This window comes from Schistocerca piceifrons, chromosome 4 (genome assembly GCF_021461385.2).
Source record: "Schistocerca piceifrons isolate TAMUIC-IGC-003096 chromosome 4, iqSchPice1.1, whole genome shotgun sequence".
Lineage (NCBI taxonomy): Eukaryota > Metazoa > Arthropoda > Insecta > Orthoptera > Acrididae > Schistocerca > Schistocerca piceifrons.
In genome coordinates, this window is record NC_060141.1 from 402,672,026 (window position 1) to 402,683,800 (window position 11,775).

The window sequence follows — 11,775 nt, forward strand, 5'->3', positions numbered from 1 at the left end:
GGGAAACTATGATTGCAACCACAGATGGAAGCATAAGTGGCCAAAGACACTACTATCTAGGGCATAACCACCTATGGCGAGCTAACACACACCGACAAGCAACATCGGCAAGTACCTATAAATCAGCACCATTGACTGCATATGTCAGCTGCTATTAAAGCCGACTAATAGGCTACAGCACGGAAGCCGACAAGCTCGATTACTAACGCACAAGCAAACCGCCAACACTGTCCTACGCTCTGAATCCGATATATGACCTATTGGACAAAAAACTGTTATAGGTACGCTGACGCTGATCTAGAACCCAACACCTGCACCTAGCAGCAGCCGCCGAGTATCACCGCTGCACAACGTTAAAGGTATCCGCCTGTATGATATCCACTACTAACAAAGCCTACCCTTGCATGAATTGTCACAGGCAGTAAGAAAACCGCTACTGCTCTTACAGTCCGACCCAACTATCGCAGAGGTTTTTTCCTTTGGTTCTCGCCTTGCCACTTTTTTCCCCTCTGCCCTTCAAACTGCTATCTCCAGATGAGCGCTTATTAATGGTTAACCTTAACCGGACGTAGGCAAACATCACTGTACCCACAGCCTGCAAGACCTCACGTTAGTGAAAACTAACCCTTATGCAGAGATGGCAGTAGACCTTTGTCAGCTTGGCGATCATGCCGGTGTGGGCGTGGAGGGGCTCCACCTCTTCACGAAAACATCCACGACCCTGCAGGCCGCACCAAGTGGTCTCTCAGGCAACGGGTTACCGAATACTCTTCTAGTGTGACTTGAAATATAAAGTGCTAATAGGAATACCCAGACGAAATTCTGAGTGAGTAAAACGAGTTCGGTCGTGATTATTTCAGTAATTACGTTAATGAATATGAGTTGCGTCAATATACACACCTCAAAAAAATTTTGCATTACCTCGGTTCCGAGAGTTCCGGAACCTGTACAGAAAATTGGAATAGAGATCAACATAGACATCATTTCCTCTATTTTTATTGCTCATAAAAACCACACACTGCATGTTGTACCACCATACATAGAGACCTTCAGAGGTGGTGGTCCAGATTTCTGTACACAACGGTACCTCTTATACCTAGTAGCACGTCCTCTTGCATTGATGCATGCCTGTATTCGTTGTCACATACTATTCACAAGTTCATCAAGAGACTGTTGGTCCAGATTGTCCCACTCCTCAAAGGCGATTCGGCGTAGATCCTTCAGAGTGGTTGGTGGGCCATGTCGTCCATAAACCGCCCTTTTCAATCTATCCCAGGCAGGCAGTCGGAGGATGGCATTCACGTTTCGAACAGCCGAACAGCGTCTTCCATGACCACCAGTGGCATACGTCTGGCCCACATAATGCCACCCCAAAACAGCAGGGAACCTCCACCTTGCTGCACTCGCTGGGCAGTGTGTCTAAGGCGTTCAGCCCGACCGCGTTGCCTCCAAACACGTCTCCGACGATTGTCTGATTGAAGGCATATGCGACGCTCATTGGTGAAGAGAATGTGATGACAATCTTGAGCCGTCCATTCGGCATGTTGTTGGGCCCATCCGCACCGCGCTGCGTGGTGTCGTAGTTGCAAAGATGGACCTCGCCATGGACGTCGGGAGTGAATTTGCGCATCATGCAGCCTATTGCGCACCGTTTGAGTCGTAACACGACGTCCTGTGACTGCACGAAAAGCATTATTCAACATGGTGTCGTTGCTGTCAGGGTTCCTCCGAGCCATAATCCGTAGGCAGCGATCATCAACTGAAGTAGTAGCCCTTGGCCGGCCTGAGCGAGACATGTCATCGACAGTACCTGTCTCTCTGTGTCTCCTCCATGTCCGAACAACATCGCTTTGGTTCACTCCGAGACGCCTGGACATTTCCCTTGTTGAGAGCCCTTCCTGGCACAAAGTAACAATGCGGACGAGATCGAACCGCGGTATTGACCGTCTAGGTATGGCTGAACTACAGACAACACGAGCCGCGTACCACCTCCTTCGTGGGATGCCTGGAACTGATCGGCTGTCGGACACCCTCCGTCTAATAGGCGCTGCTCATGCATGGTTGTTTACTTCTTTGGGGGGGGGGGTTAGTTACATCTCTGAGCAGTCCAAAGGACTGTGTCTGTGATACAATATCCACGCTCAACGTCTATCTTCAAGAATTCTGGAAACCGGGGGGGATACAAAACTCTTTTTGATATGTGTATATTGCTGATGCTGTTTCTGGGCTGGTGATGTACTTTTAGTGATGAACGTCCATCTGGTATCCGCGATGCTATTTGTGATGCAGTGCTTGTTTTACCGTGCTGGACCCAACTCGTCCAGCGGTATGCAGCTACTGCAAACAGTAAACAGGGAAACATCGCAAGAAGCAGCACGTCCTGCTGTCATACACCGACAGTAGCTCAGATCACTCCTAGTTTCTTTTAACGTATATATGTTTTAACTACAAGAACATGTTTGTAGCAGTGTTGTGTACATAGTTCCGCGTAGTCAGCGCGTACACAACTTTCCCAATAGAGTGCGCCCCGCTAAGCACAACAGCGCAGGCGCAGCGCTCGTCCGTCTCTGCACTACGAGATGGCGCTGTCTTAGAGACGGACCAAATTCTGCTTCCGCCGATCCGTGTATTAATATGTAACGCAGCCAATGAGATTGCTGCTAACGCAGAACCTTTTCTCCTCGCGCATCACACTCGCGCAGTGATACATGAACGCGCGAGGTATTATAACGAGTGTACAGACCTCCAATTGGTCCGTCTGCATTTGTCTGTTGGTCCGTCTGCATTTGTCTGCAAAATGGTTCAAATGGCTCTGAGCACTATGGGACTTAACATCTATGGTCATCAGTCCCCTAGAACTTAGAACTACTTAAACCTAACTAACCTAAGGACATCACACACATCCATGCCCGAGGCAGGATTCGAACCTGCGACCGTAGCAGTCGCGCGGCTCCGGACTGAGCGCCTAGAACCGCTAGACCACCGCGGCCGGCTCATTTGTCTGCATTTGTCTGTACCAGTCTGTACCCAATAAGATTACCATATTCCTGTACATAGCCATGAAGAGAAATGTATAGACACTTAGTCAAGTGTCAGAGATATGTGAGAATAACATTAACGTACCAAGACCACAGGAACATTAGATTGTCAATTGTAAACAACATCCAGAATGAAGTTAAGTAATTTCTATGCTTTTTATTATTTTAATAAATGTGTGTGAAAATTAATCAAGTTCTGTTTAAAGTTGGTCACCGTCAATCTGCTACTCTACGCGTGCAAGTGGAATTTCTATCGTCTGACCTAACGGCAGAAGATAAACGCGCCATGGTAACACACGCCTACTTCGTTAGAGCGACAAGTCAAATAATCTGATGGTGTGTGTACCGAAGGTCTTACAGTACGCACACCACAAGCAGAAATGGATTTGCTGAGTGCTAAAGCAGCTTAAGAATTTGATGCCACCTTTGTCAACTTTTAACAATTTCACCTCCTTCCTTTACCATCATTTTTAAATGACAGATATCACAGTCCAATGAAAAATGTTTTTAATTGATTTTGTGAGGTAACAGCTTAATATCACGGTTTATTTGGGCACTGAATACTGAAAGGTAACAAAACGATCAACCGCGGGTGATTTGTGTGGCGTTTAAGCCGTGCGGAGGACGCTGGCATTCCGCTGCGCTCCTCTCGTGGGATTTCTGTCATTATCTCTAAAGCTCTGCGGGTTTTCGCGAATTGCTGTTGCAACTGTAAGGCGCCTGCGGTACCACACTCTACGGTGGAGTTTAGTCAGTTTCTCGCAATCGATCCAGCTAGGCCGCCCAAGCAGTTTCGAAAGCTTTATGCACGTCCGGGATTAAACTGATCTTGTCATTACTAACTTCTTAAACGTAGCAGGGTGTACAGACGCCGGTGGGTCGTGTGTGTTACGATGCTCCATAAAACGGATTTGTCACCCTTCATAGGCTCACCCAGGTCGCACGTTTTCGGCACGCAATTTGTTGAAAATGGCGGTCTTAATCAGTTACCCGTTTCGGGACATTGTGACTACATGACAGTATTTGTTAAATGCCGCAGGATACACAGTTGCCGACATGGCGCGTGACTTGCGAAGCTCCACAAAGAGCAAAGAGCAGTGGTTGCACTGACTAATATACAAGGTGAAACTTCCTGGCAGATTAAAACTGTTTGTCGGACCGAGACTCGAACTCGGGACCTTTGCCTTTCGCGGGCAAGTGCTCTACCAACTGAGCTACCCAAGCACGACTGACGACCCGTCCTCACAGCTGTACTTTTGCCAGTACCTCGTCTCCGACCTTCCAAACTTCAGAGAAGCTCTCCAACGAACCTTGCAGAACTACCACTCCTGAAAGAAAATCTCATTCTGAAAACATCCCCTAGGCTGAGGCTAACCCATGTCTCCGCAATATCCTTTCTTTCAGGAGTGCTAGTTCTGCAAGGTTCGCAGGAGAGCTTCTGTTATGTTTGGAAGGTAGGAGACGAGGTACTGGCAGAAGTAAAGCTGTGAGGACGGGGCGTGAGTCGTGCTTGGGTAGTTCAGTTGGTAGATGACTTGCCCGCGTAAGGCAAAGGTCCCGAGTTCGAGTCTCGGTCCGGCACACAGTTTTAATCTGCCAGGATGTTTCATAGCAGCGCACACTCCGCTGCAGAGTGAAAATCTCATTCTGGTAATATAAAAGGTGTTTGTTTTAACCTGAAAGAGCAAAATATCTCTAAAACGAAGCATCGATCGAAAACAATGTTTTAAGTGAAAAGTTAACATTAGTAAAGCTGACATCTGTCTGTGCTACACCACGCCACCTCCTAACCGCTCCTCCTGTGGAGGCAGGGCCTACTTTGCATTCTGAAATGGGAGCGACCCAATTTTTATTGCATATTCGGATTCTACGCCGCAAGGGTACGTACGGTTTACTCAAACCATTGCTTCCCATTCATAGCAGATGGCGCAGTAATCAAGAAATATCAAGCGTGGCTGTTTTTGCAGTTAAAGACCGACACATCTGATTCTACATTTCATTTACAATGTAAAGTAAACCTCTGTGCTCCAACGGTTGTTACTGATTTTCAAATGTTACTTGAGTGTTGCAAATGTGATTGTAGATATAGTCTTCTTCAATAACAGCCCTCTGCAGCCCTCGAGTGAAAGAACTACAGTTCCACGGTGATTTTCGTCATTTGTAGCAGTGATTGAATGACTCGATTTAGACTACTCTAATAAAGGAATTGAAAGTGAACCACGTATTATCCAGGAATAACACTCAGAGCGACACATGGCTTGCCAGCCTAATAGGTGTTTTCTCAAAATCATCCAATACTATTGACAATGAAATAAAAAATTTAGCCAGTAATATACTGCAGGAGGCTTCGAGTCGAACCATCGAAAGAGTATATCGGCAATGCCTGTAAAAAAAGCGATCATATAATAAAAAACATGAAAAAATCTCCTTTCGTTAGCAACCAACATCAACTTCCTTATCACAAATACGCAACCACCTGAAACATCTCTATCAGGCACATCTAAAGAACTCCCGTCTTTGTAAGTCCAAACTTGTTTCCGAAAACCCTCACTATCCCTACATGTACAACAGGTACGTGAGTCCAAGTCAGTACCACTCTCCATCCCGCACCCGCCATGCTTTTTCTAAGACCTGATAAATTACTCTTTCAGGTCTCATCCTACAGACCTATAAATGTAATGCCTGTCTTCAGCACAATCTCTGAAAGCAACCTCAGCCATTGAATCCAGCGGCATCTAGCAACATATCTACGAATTCTCGACGTAAAAAGTAGCTTTTGCCCCAGCTACTCAGTATATGATCAATTCCTTTACCGCATCCATCTCAGCTCTTACGAAAAATCTTTTTTTTTCGTTTCTGTTAACTTGCAAGAAACGTTTTACTGGATTGGTATACCAATCTGCTCTTCAAGCGACAGTCCTACGTCCTCTTTATTAACTATGCTCGCCTTCTACATTCGTACCTCTATCACCATCATATGTATATCACAATAAGATCTACCGACTATTGGCGAGTTTTGTTTCCTACCCACTATATCCTGAACACAGCAGTCCTGACACATCCATCGACCATTCAATTTCTCCAGTTTAATGAAGAGTCCCCCTACCTAGCCACCAGACACCCTCTCCAGCGCTCCAATAACTTTCTTCATTGTTATCTGAATCTCTGGTTGAATGACGTAACGAATGAAACACCCTACGTAAATCTAAAGAAAAAGTCACTCGGACAAATCGGCGATTCAGTCACATTAACTTCCATCTCTTAAGCCCACTCATTCCTCTCAACCACACTGTCAAGTGTTTGGTACTAAACCTTGGTAGAAAGCTAACACAGAAGAAGGAACATATCCTCACGAATCCAACACAAATCCTGAAACTGACTTAACGTGCTAAAACTGCTTACAAGTTACTTCTGCGATACCTATTCTTCCCTTATTATCCCCAGTTATAAATTCCTCATTTGTCTTGACAAAAACTATGCCAGTTCATCCAGGTACTCGTACATGCCCCTTATAAACTTTGCAAGTGTACAATCCGATCAAAAGTATCCGGAAACCTATCAGTAGACTTTATGGGATGTGCCCAACATTTGCCTTTATGACGGCTTGAACTCTGCTGGAGACACTTTCAGTGAGGCAACTGTACATCTGTGGAGAAATGGCAGCCAATTCTTCCTCAACGGCCAAATCTAGAAAAGGTTGTGATGTTGGACACCGGGATCTGGAGCAAAGTCGACGTTCTGACTCATCCGAAAGGTGTTACATTGGCTTCAGGTCGGAACTCTGGGCAGGCAACTCCATTTCAGGAATGCTATTGTTCACAAGCCATTGCCTGACAGATGCTGCTTCAAGACAGTTAGCATTATGATGCCGATACAAAGAATCATCGTCTTCGAACTGTTCCTCTACTTGATGCAATAAACAAGACCGTAAAATGTTTTCGTATCGTTTGTCATTTAGCATTTTCTTCAGCACAGTAAAGTGACGACCCTCTAAACATCAAAAATACCTCATACCATAACACTGCCTCCTCTGTACTGTACTGCTGGGACTACACATGACGGCAGGTGATGTTCTCTAGTCATACGCCAAACCTTAATCCTTCCATCGGATTGCTACGGGGGTAGTGTGATTTATTACTCCAAATCATTCATTTCCAGTCATCCAATGTCCAGTGGAATCGCTCTTCAAAGCACCTCCAGCGTCGCTTAGAACTGATTACGAAAATGTGTAATTTATGGGGAGTTGCTTGTACTCCATTCTTTTTAACTCTTTACGCGCAGTCATAGTGCCAGCTGGAATGCTGGTAGCATTTTGTAACTCACGAGTGATTCCTTCAACTGATTTATTCCAATTTTTTACGGTCACCCTCCGCACTGCTCGACGATCTCTGTGCGTCAGTATGCGAGTTCTGCCTGGTCATGATTTAGCTGTGGCTGTTCCTCCGCATTTTCGCTTCACAATCACATTGCCAACAGTCGCCTTGGGCATCTTTACAAGGGCTCAAATGCCCCTGATGTCTTTATTACTCAGGTGGCATCCAATGACTTGTCACTGTTCGAAAACACTAGTTCTCCTGAGTCGCTCTTGTCCTGTTAGTGGTTCTATTATGACAACACGTTCGTGACATCTAGTGGTCGGTTCCGCATCACACAGGGGTGGCCAGCTATTTTTGATCAGATAGTGTAAGCACAGTACATAATGCTAGTAACTCTTGAAAGGGTAGCAACTGAGGACAAAATAGAATTTAAAAAGAATTCAACAGAGATTGGGTTCAAATGGCTCTGAGCACTATGCGTCGCCTAGAACTTAGAACTAATTAAACCTAACTAACCTAAGGACATCACACACATCCATGCTCGAGGCAGGATTCGAACCTGCGACCGTAGCGGTCGCTCGGTTCCAGACTGTAGCGCCTAGAACCGCACGGCCACTCCGGCCGACAGAGATTGGGGAGCATAATCTTGGAGATTAAAGTGTTTATACAAACACCAATAATACACCATATTCCATTGGCACACGTTACTGTCTCATAGCAATAAAAGAGGGCTTTGTTGCTTGGAGATATTCATGACACAACAAAACCAGAGCTCTTGCTGGAAAGGACACCTCCATTTTTACAAGGTTGTGCAGCGAGCCGTTTTGCTGTGCTTCGAAGAAACAGGAAAGCAGAAGCGGTTTACGCTTACTTCTTCTCTCTTCTGACAGTCGCAGAAGGGATTGTCCCAGGTTTCTGTCCGATGTAAGGGAGAGGAAATGAATCTTTAGTAATCAGAAACAGACACGACCAGGAGACACTGGCCGATCGAACAAGGGTGTCGATGACGAGTCACCGAAAACTACAGGAAGACAACTGCAGTGATGGACGGACAACTGGCACAACCCGGCAGAATAACAAGTTCGGAGGGTGAACCATATCGAGAGCCTAGACTTAGCAGTATCAAGAACCAAACAACGATGAGTATAATGCGAGAGCGCAGTCGGAGCACGACTGAGGATCAGGCCCCTGCGCTGCTAGATTTCTAACGCGGCTAGGAGCGCCGATAGGCGTGGGCCGCGTATAGCGAGCACTGAGGGGGGCGACAGCAGCGCTCGGAGATTTTAAGAGCGCCTCCTAGCGGCTGTCGTCTGGGCCCATGCGTTCTGGCGGGCTTTCAAATTCGTCAGGCTCCCTTCGTACGATGCTAGTTACTAGATTTCTCTTCTTCTAAAATTCTCGAAATCAGGGGGCCTTTTCGATCACTGGCTAGACCGCAGAATAATATTGACCTTAATACAAGATTGAAAGTGTATCCTTTCTTCCTCAACCAGTTTCCACATCCATATCTTGAAATCGGAGGTAGGTATACTAGCGTTCATTACAGGCCCAGAAATATTGGATTCCTTCGCCAAATGGTCCACATTGTCATTGTAAACTAATCCTATATGATCTGGCGCCCAGAGAACAAACTAGACAAAACAGGAGCGGCCTTGGAAAGAAATCGTTACGCCATTCAGCGTTTCAGACCGGCGCGTCGGCAGCATCTGTTGACAGAGCTGTGTACAGCCTCAAAAATGGTTCAAATGGCTCTGAGCACTATGAGACCTAAACTGCTGAGGTCATCAGTCCGCTAGAACTTAGAACTACTTAAACCTAACTAACCTAAGGACATCACACACATCCATGCCCGAGGCACGATTCGAACCTGCGACCGTAGCGGTAGCGCGATTCCAGACTGTAGCGCCTATAACTGCTCGGCCCCTCCGGCCGGCGCACAGACTCAACTGAAACCTTACAAAGGAAGGATAGAACAACGGCTGGTGGCAAATTTTGGCATATTTTATTCATCATTAGTTTTGCAACAGCGTAGTGGAAAGTGAACCGCTATTGCTTTGGTCTCTGAGACATGTGCCGTCAGTACATGAACTTGCACGCACGCACTGTGTCGCCCGAAGGATTTATTTCCAGAATTACTGCACGTTCAGTATAAGTTTGAAGGTTTATTTTTGTAAGCTAAACTAGGACTCATCCGTGAAGAAACGTATCGTCCATTCAATTAGGCTGCATGCGGCAAACTACCCACTGTAAATGCTCTCTATTGCAGGGGACGAAACGGCGAGGTCATCTGTCCCATCGGATTAGGGAAGGATGGGGAAGGAAGTCGATCGTGTCCTTTCACAGGTACTATCCCGGCGCACATGATGCATATACTACCCGACCAAAATATTATTGCATTTGACCTCCCGTGGCCATTATCGGACACGTCCGGTGACGTAACAGTAAACAAGTGCAACAGTGATTGGAGATAACACAACGCACTGTCAGTGCCTTCAGTATAGCTATGCGAATAGTATAAGAGGTTCAGCGTGCCTTCGTGAAATATCACGATAAAGGCTCACGATAAGCCAACCGAAGCGCCGTCTCCCCGAGGTGCAATAATATTGTGGTCGACTAATACGAATGGTCCCCTCTCGCACATACGACCTTCTTGAAAACATTAAAACTGACAATTTTAAATGCATGATAGAATATAAAATATTACAAAGTGATGTAAATGACGCCATAGGCGCATAGAAAAGTATAATGATATAAATTTTAAAAGATTAATGAACACATTAAAATAAGGAAACAAAACGAAAAGGTGGTAAAAGCCTCTAAATAAGAAGCTATTAGCTTAAAACGAGTATCCCAGAATAAAACGTAAATGAACAATAAACTTCTTGCTGTAAGTGATAGTCACATACTATTCAGTGGCTGTACATTTAGCATGATTTATGAGAAGTGTGGGCCACTTTTAAAGCCACCTTCTTGACATTTCTCTATTTTTTGTTAATCCATTCTCGAAGCTTTTTGAACTGATGAGGTAGACATGACATTAACTTTTCTCTCGTAATCTTTAGTTTTACGTATATTGACTTCCAGAGACAATTGGTGCGATAGCAGTAGATACGACATGATGTTCGCGTGTTTTTTGACCACCGCTTCTTTGTGTGTTGTTCTCACTTTGCTTCAGTGCGAGTACTGTCAACGTAGATAGATCCAAGCTCTCAGCTGATAGCTTCGCTAGTCATTAATCTCTCCCTTCCACGATTGTATCTTGAAATGACTGTACGACGTAATAGTATCTCGAGATATTGTGAGCACACCGCAGTCTACAGACATGTGGGAAAATTGTGTTGGACTGACAGGAAGATCCTTGTTAATTTAAGGAAACTGAATTATTTATATAGGATTTGAATGCCACTCTTAATGAATGAGAGTCCGCTGCCTTAACTGCACCAACTCACTCGATCAGTGACAACTGCAAATTTTTTGTGTAACATTCCGAAAATAAGAGATACTGTGTTGAGCATTGTTAAATAGTGCGTTACAGAATGGTTGGAGAGGGTAGCGAGGTAGGCTTGCATCAAGGGCGCAGTCACAGAGGCAGAAAAAGAAAGCACTATCAGACTTAAGAATGCTTGGTATTTGGTCTTTCGAAAGAACAGACACCACGCAGATTCAGCAGCCGTGAAACACTATACGGCGTGAGGCGTAGCGAGATACTCCGTGCAGTTGCGATGATGCTGTGTTCCGGATGGCGCAGTCATGCACCTGCCTAGTAAGTACGAGATCCCGAGTTCGAATCCCGGTCCTGTACACAGTTTCGCTCGTCGTCGCTGATTCCGCCTAGTGTCCCTCCGCAGCTGGTAGCAGTGATCCCACTTCAATTTACACATAGATTTAAGTGTTAACTGGGATAGGTACGTGACCTCTCCTACCCCTCATGTTCCGTTGAGTCGGTGTGTAAGTCCGTGGCGTTCTTCCATAAGTGTAATAAACACAACATATACACATAGTAGAGATTTTAGTCATCAATAATATGTTTTCCTCTACTATTTGCAACAGTCTCCCTGTTGTGCCATGCGTTCATACTGCGCGGTCGCCGCACGTAAGACGCGGCCACCGCCTTCTCGAGCACCGTGTGCCAACGCTCCAGTACTTCAAAGTACTCACAGTGGGGGCTCCACAAGAGATGCAGCAATCATACCGCTGGAGTCGACGGAGCCAATCAGAATGCACCCCCACGTGATTTAGTCGCGTCATCGCGGCAGGAGGGGGAGTCGCCTGGCGGGCCTCCTGGAGAATGGAACAGGCCTCCTCCCAGTCGTGACACTGTTACTGTGACAGTGGTTACGGGAGATGAACTTTGGCTACGGACCTGGACACGAGTGATTGTGCTCAGTTATGTTTCACCTTGTTTTCAGAATAAATCTTTT

At 45.8% G+C, this 11,775-nt stretch overlaps 1 non-coding gene across 1 annotated transcript; it reads right to left on the minus strand.

Moving 5' to 3' along the window:
* Positions 1 to 4,188: 4,188 nt before the first annotated feature.
* Trnas-cga lies at positions 4,189 to 4,263 on the minus strand. Its single transcript has one exon. It is a non-coding gene; the product is annotated as a tRNA-Ser (tRNA).
* Positions 4,264 to 11,775: the final 7,512 nt, after the last annotated feature.